This window comes from Manacus vitellinus, unplaced genomic scaffold (assembly GCF_001715985.3).
Source record: "Manacus vitellinus isolate BGI_N305 unplaced genomic scaffold, ASM171598v3 scaffold_49_pilon, whole genome shotgun sequence".
Classification (NCBI taxonomy): Eukaryota; Metazoa; Chordata; class Aves; order Passeriformes; family Pipridae; genus Manacus; species Manacus vitellinus.
This window is the reverse complement of record NW_021940603.1, coordinates 4,883,014-4,889,941: the sequence shown is the minus strand read 5'-3', so window position 1 is coordinate 4,889,941 and position 6,928 is coordinate 4,883,014. Positions and strand designations below refer to the sequence as shown.

The window sequence follows — 6,928 nt, the reverse complement described above, 5'->3', positions numbered from 1 at the left end:
ACATAACTAGAACAACTATCCAGAGGAAAATGTGCAGCCAGTTATTCTCAGACTGCAATGCACTGTGAAAACCAAACAGGCTAAAAAAGGGTTACTTTACCCACGTAGTCGTTCTGGGGTAGTGAGGGTGAAACAACAAAGGGTTCCATTTTTATTTCCTACATTGGCAGCCTCTCCCCCAGCCACGTTTCAAAAAATTAAACAGGACAGACAAGTGATGCCACTGCAGAGGTTTGCTTATTTGATTGATAGTACTGTTGCAATGACCCCAAGGAAGCACTCACAGATACAAATAACACTGCTGTTGCCTGATCTCTGTAATGTGGTGAGAGCCTGCAGCAGTTGCAGCCTCTCCTCCCTGGCAGGAAGGTTTGCATTCCACAAGCATGCAACTGATGCAGTGGATCAGGCAGCTTGCAGGCCACTTGTTTACAAAAGCAGTATCAAAGTCTCACAATCCTGTACCTGTATCTCTGGAGATACACGTAGATAGATATACTATGACCTTAAAACTGTTTGCTGTCTGTCAAACCCTGAGCATTCAGGTAAAAGCAGTGGGCTAAGAGGTTTAATGCTTCCTGTGCTTTCAGCAGGGTGATGTGTATAGTTCTAGCAAGAACATCCCTGGATGATGAAGCAAACTAAAATGTTCACATTAAAAAATAACAAAGGGAAGCTATTCTTGGAGCCATTTGGGCCACCAGATTCTTCCTAAATGATGCAGGAATATCAACTTTGAATAATTAATGCCTGAAGTGGGTGATTCTTACTCAGGAAAGGAAGCAGCCTATGCTGGTCCTCCAGTAGTCATTCCCACCAGAAGTGAAAGCCAACTTTTGTCCTGTCATGGAGGAATATTCAGCCTCATAGATGGCAGCAGCAACAAGACACTGCCCTCCTTTCCTCCAGAGATCCGGACAGGGAAATGTTCAAGGTCTGTCAGAGAGTCTATTGGAAAGAAGAGGGCTCAACCCTATATATAACACAGTCCTCATTAATTATATATATATAATTATATATATATATTTTAGGGCCTCAACCGCCCTACAATTTAACCAGGTACCTCGACACAGCTGAAAGAGTTGTGTCCTATCCACCCTCATGATCACCAACTATCACATGTCCAGGCAAGCAACATAAAAACATGCTTTTTCCTCAGAACACCAGAAGAGAGAGTGGTAGCTTTAGATTAGATTTTAGGAAGAAATTCTTTACTGAAATGGTAATGAGGCACTGGAACAGGTTGCCCAGAGAAGTTGTGGATGCCCCATCCCTGGAAGTGTTCAAGGCCAGGTTGGATAGGGCTCTGAGCCATCAGATCTAGTGAATGTCATCCCTGCCCATGGGGGGGGGGGTGTGTGTGGAACTAGATGATTTTTAAGGTCCCTTCCGACCCAAACCATTCTGTGATTCTATGATTCTATAAAGGTGAGGTTTATGGTCCATTCCAGGCAAAAGGGGGTAAGTTTGACAGATACTCTCACCTGAAGGGAGATTACCTTAAGGCACCTCAAAGGTACCTCAGAAAAATTAGCAGTTTTTCTCTGCAAAGCAGGTCTGTGTGAGCCCTGTCAGCTCCAGCCTGCTGTCCTGACTGGTCCAGCACTTTTAGACCAAGCAGAATCTTGCTTCACAGAATTTCAGATAGTTTTTGGTGTGCAGCTATTTGTGGGCTTTGCAGTAGCTGAGACTCCTCATGAATCAGGAAATACTGAGACAGTGCAAATTTTATATCCCAGTAGCATGAAATGGAAAAACCTATTCAGGTCAAGGAATAAAGTATGTAGATTCAGAAATTCTACATATTCCTTATCTCTTCAAGGAGACTAAAGCTGATCAAATCCTCAAGGTTTTGTTTTTTAAAACACAATCTCATGCAACTTTGGGTGCAGGTTGGGACATGAACTCCAGGTTAGCTAAGTCTATTCAACTCAAAGGATAGTTGAAATAGCAGGACACATGTCCTGGAAAGAACAGGGCTGGAAACAGGAAAATAACTTCACTGATGACTAAAGCCTTCAGGCAAAACAAATGACCTTTATCCTTTGGAACCCAAACAAAAAAATAAATCTTGCTCCACATTAGTGGCATATAATGAATAAACTAAATAATAACGATGACCCTCTGTAATTTCTTGTAATTTTTTTTTACAGAATATTATTTCTGGCGTACCTCTGAATAAAAGAAAATAGTGGCCAAAAACAAAGGGCTGATATGAGAATGAAACACTTTCTTCCTCTTGTCCTTTTGAAACTGATTTAGGTCTCTTTTACACAGCTGGGACTTAGCACTTAGCTGTAACTAAGAGCAAGTGTAAGAAATGAGTCATATCAAAATTTCCACACTGATTGACTGTGAGTAGCCCACTTACTCGACCAGCCTAACACACTATTATTTTTAACAGGGCTGACAGGGGCAAGTGCTGGACTCTGTTGGGATTTGCCATGTTTATGTTGATAAAACCCCTCCAGCTAAGTCTAATACTTGGAATTTGTTGGTTCTTGCCAGTAGCGCTGTCAGACCAAACATGCCTGGTCCCCAGCTCAGACAGCAGCCATAAACAGTGTCCTGGAGCAATCTGGAGTGTCAGAAGTCAGCCAAGAAGCAGGGGTCTGCTTGGTCTAAACACACAGTGTCAGGTTCATCTCAATCTATATGGGAAACCATAAAGGGCTTCAGCTTCCAAACTTAGGGCTGTAACACAGGCATCTGCTCTTGCTGTCTTTCGCCAAAAACCCCCTAACCCCCCCAGAAAGAGCACCAGATGGGGTCTGTGACAAAGGCACGAGTGTAACTGCCCATACCATGAGCCACTGAGCACTGCTGAGATGAGCACAGTGCCCTGGGTATATAACACAGCATGGAAATACCACTTAACCTGGCCAGAGCATTCAAGGAGCAAGGGCAGAAGAAACACCACACAGCCTAATCCCCCTTATTTGCTCTGCAGTACAATCCATCACCCTAAGACCTGAGCCCTAGAGAAAACACAAGGGCTGGAGCACTCTGAAAGAAGGTGTGCTACCAGAGCAAGGTCATCAGATATTAAACCACCTTGTATTAGCCAGAACATACGTGCCTATCATGCCACCTCAATGGTTAAGCCTTCATGATTTCAAGACAATATGACAAATCTGCACTTATGGGCCCTTTTTAAAGGCTTCAAACCATGTCATAAAGAAAATGGTGAAAGGGTGGTCAAGGCATCCAGGATGGATGTACTTGCCCATGACACAGTCAGTTGGACTAAATTAGGCTATTGCAGAGTGCTGGTGCTCGACAAGAAACAAAGAAAATTATTCAGGCAGTCCCAACAGGAACTCAATTAATTATTAATAGGGACTTGTTATAGCTGACATGTACTGCATTAGAGGAAACCCCAGTGGTTTAGTGTGTGGGTGAGATATTCAGTTCTGGTTAAATGAGCCAATCTGGCCAATAAACTTTGGCAGCTTTTCTTGGTTGGCCAAAAGCAGGGAGAAAAGCAAGGAGAAAAATCAGTCTGTTTGAAATACTGACCTTATGACAAAAAGTCTAGACTTTCATTGTCTCGAATATTTAAAGTCTTAAAGTTTATTAAGCCAATAAATATAATCCAATGGTTAAAAAAGAAAAAGGGACAAATCCTGAATACTTCTGGAAGAGTTCTAAGTGAATATCTCCTTTTCCTTTCTTTTCTTTCTCCTGCTTTGGGATTTTGATAAAGGGTGGTTGGCTTACAGGCTAGAATATGTATTTTTCTCTAGTTTTTACTCCAGTACCATGAACCTATTTGGAACCTGGATGAAGATAAACATCCTTATTCACAGACAAAAAGATTTAATTTGGTAGGCCAATTTCTGATATGGTAAGAATTGCCAGTCACAAGCATTCAGACAGTTTTTACAAAAATCTCTACAGATTCAAAAATTTTCATGCATTGTAGCATGGGGAATTATTCAGGAGAAAATTTGCAGCTAGAGATCATCATAATTTATTCTCCTCTATGCAGAGCTTCAATGACTCCAATGAGAAGTGGAAACAATAACTCAGGGAACAAGAAGTGGGGGACCAACATAGGTGATTAAAAGTTACTTATCAATCAAAGCAGGAATACACAACCACAAAGCCTTTGGGCAGCAATATATACAAATACACCAGCAAACAAGAGAGTGAGATCAGAAAAACTGTGCTTAAGGAGTTAAAAAGATACAGAGTCTGTAACCAATGTCTAAACAAGCTTCACCTGCTCCTGGACGAAGTGCCACTGCACAGGCAGACATTTGCAGACAGGTGACCGAATTTCCAAACGTTCTACTCCACAGAAGGGCTCCAGACTTTGTTCTCTAGACACTGTCTCCATCTCACAACTGTAGCCAAGAATATAAAACAGGACATGCCTAGAGAGAACAGATTTCTATTTTAGGATGAGGTTTTCCTTTACATGGAGAATCCTTGCAATTCAAAAGCCCTCTAAGTAATAAACATAACCGAGGCCATAGTTAGCTGGAAGCGGCTTCCCGGAGAGGGAGGGGGTTGGTGCGGGGCAAACATTCTCCACCAGCTGCTCTTGTGAATGCTTACCCCTCTGAAGGGATGTGAGAGTTACTCCACTGATTTTACTTTTGAAAAACACCACATTCAGCTTTCCCAGTCAAACTTTAAGTCTTTCATACAACCTGTGAACTGGGCATCCTCTCTGTACCTGCGACCAGGCACGTGCAGTTTTGGCTTGGAGAAGTGTGCAGGCATGTGCTTTATTTCCTGCTGTCTTTTCCAAGTACCATCCTTAAGCTTTTCCTCAAGGCTAGGATAACTACACATTTGCAGTTTCTTAAGGTTGAGATTAGCCTAGGGCAGGTGGCAGGCCTAATAATCACCTTTGTGGTTAGATCTGTGACCCTTAAGGATTTCTTTTAATTACAAATGTAATTCCCTACTATTGCACCTGCAAGTAGTTCAGCTTCCCAGAACCTAGAAGTGTAGAGGAAGGAGACTCCAAAAGCATGTTTTCTTTGTAGACACAGTTGGAAGTGTCTCTGACAAATAATCAGGTTTTTCCTCAAATACTGAAGCTCTCAATGATTTCTGAACACCACAAATATTGGCATGCTGCCTACTGCTTCCAATTAGCTTCTAATTACACAGTGTAATGTATGGAATATAATGCAAGAGGCAAAGTTGTCCATTAATATGAATGTGATGAGACCACAGAGAATGTGTCTGTATGAGCTGCTAAACTGACTTGAGAGTGATTGATCGTCTTCATTTCAGTTTTATTCCCAGTGTTCAGTGTTGCTTGGTTTGAGGTTTGGAATTTAATAAGATTTGCATCTAGAATATTAGATCTGAAAGCTTTCATCTCATCTGGATTTCCTGGAATTAGTTTAAGATTTTAAATAAAAAATGAGGAGGGGGAGGAAGGCAAGAAACACTCCCAGACATCCAATGCTAGAGCTGTACTATTTTGAAAGATTCTGAGAAAGATGTGTGGAAGTTGAAAATGCAGACAAGTACGGTATCTGCTAAAAACCAAAAAAAATACCTTGCCTAAGCTCATGGGCACCCCTAAGAGTGAGAATGCATGAACAACACGAGGCATGTTTTTAAGCAGAAAGCAAGCTTTGGGAAGAACTAAATACAAGTAACCTTCCACTGCCATTATGTTGGTTTCCTATGGGAATTAAGGAAAGAGAATGTACAATCCAGGGGCTGAGTCACAGGATCAAGTCTCTGTATTCTAACCAGTAATCACGTTCAGTGGGGTCAGCAATCAATGGATGCTCAATCCTAGGTCACTGCACACAGAGAAAACAGTAGAAATGCCAGAATTCCCTGAGTCATGAGCGATGGGAGCCTGGGAGAAGCATAGGAGAGATATTCCTGTGTGATTCTTCTTGTTCTGCAGGCACTGGCTGCCAGGGCCAGCCCCCTGCCCCTGTACAGCTCCACACACACTGTCCTGCACACTGATGGCACAGATGCTCACCTGCATGGAGGGTGGGGTGGAGAAGAGACCCCAGTGGAGCTGCCTGCAAGGCTGTCCCCCAGCTGGACATGTCCTGCATGCCTGCCCACATCTACCCAGTCAGAGCCTCCCAGCTGCACCCAGGGCCACATCCTCTGCCAGGTTCTCCATGAGGATCTGGTGAATCCCTGCTGGGATGGAGGTGGAGGTGGCTCAGTCCCCTCAACCTTAAGAAACTGCAAATGTGTAGTTATCCTAGCCTTGAGAAAAGGCTTAAGGATGGTACTTGGAAAAGACAGCAGGAAATAAGCACATGCCTGCACACTTCTCCAAGCCAAAACTGCACGTGCCAAGATAGTATTGCCCTGGCTGACATCTCTCCCACAGGCAGTGGTTGCCTTCAGCTTCCTCTCCTTTCCCCACCAACTAGCCCCCAAACAGCCTGTAGAGCCTGCTCCAGCTCCCCTCTGTCCCTTCTCCCTCCATTAAAAGCATGCAGGGAGCTCAAAGCTCCCTCCAGGGTTCTCCATGCTCTCCTCTGAGAATCTGCCAGCCCAGGAGAAGCAGCTAGGCCCTCAGTGACCCAGTGTCCCCCCAGCAAGAGGTGTCCCCCACTCACCTTTGGGGCCACTGCATGTGCCTGAGCTCCATCCTACACCCTGCCTCTGAGCTGAGGGTCAGGAAGGGACAACACTGTCTCCTGCCTGGAACAGCTTTTGCAAGGAAATGCAGAAAATATCTCTTAAACACTGTTTTCCATCAGAAAATCTTCTGCAGATGGCAAAGGTGAAGCAGAAAATGAAGTGACTTTATAGAAGTCACTGAAGAGGATCAGTTTGGAAATGATTCTGTGTGTTCAAACTCTATCTATAGACACAGCAATCAAGTACTCAGGAGATTATGAATAGTAGGTGAGAGGGTGACATTTCTCCTTCAGAAAGAAAAACATATTTTGCCTTACCTATGCTGCCCTTCATAAAG

At 43.5% G+C, this 6,928-nt stretch overlaps 1 long non-coding RNA gene across 1 annotated transcript; it reads right to left on the bottom strand.

The window, feature by feature from the left end:
* Nucleotides 1–4,152: 4,152 nt before the first annotated feature.
* Nucleotides 4,153–6,628, bottom strand: LOC108640962. Its single transcript, XR_001921633.1, has 2 exons — nucleotides 6,567–6,628; nucleotides 4,153–4,379 (listed from the first exon to the last, which is right to left on the bottom strand). It is a non-coding gene; the product is annotated as an uncharacterized LOC108640962 (long non-coding RNA).
* Nucleotides 6,629–6,928: the final 300 nt, after the last annotated feature.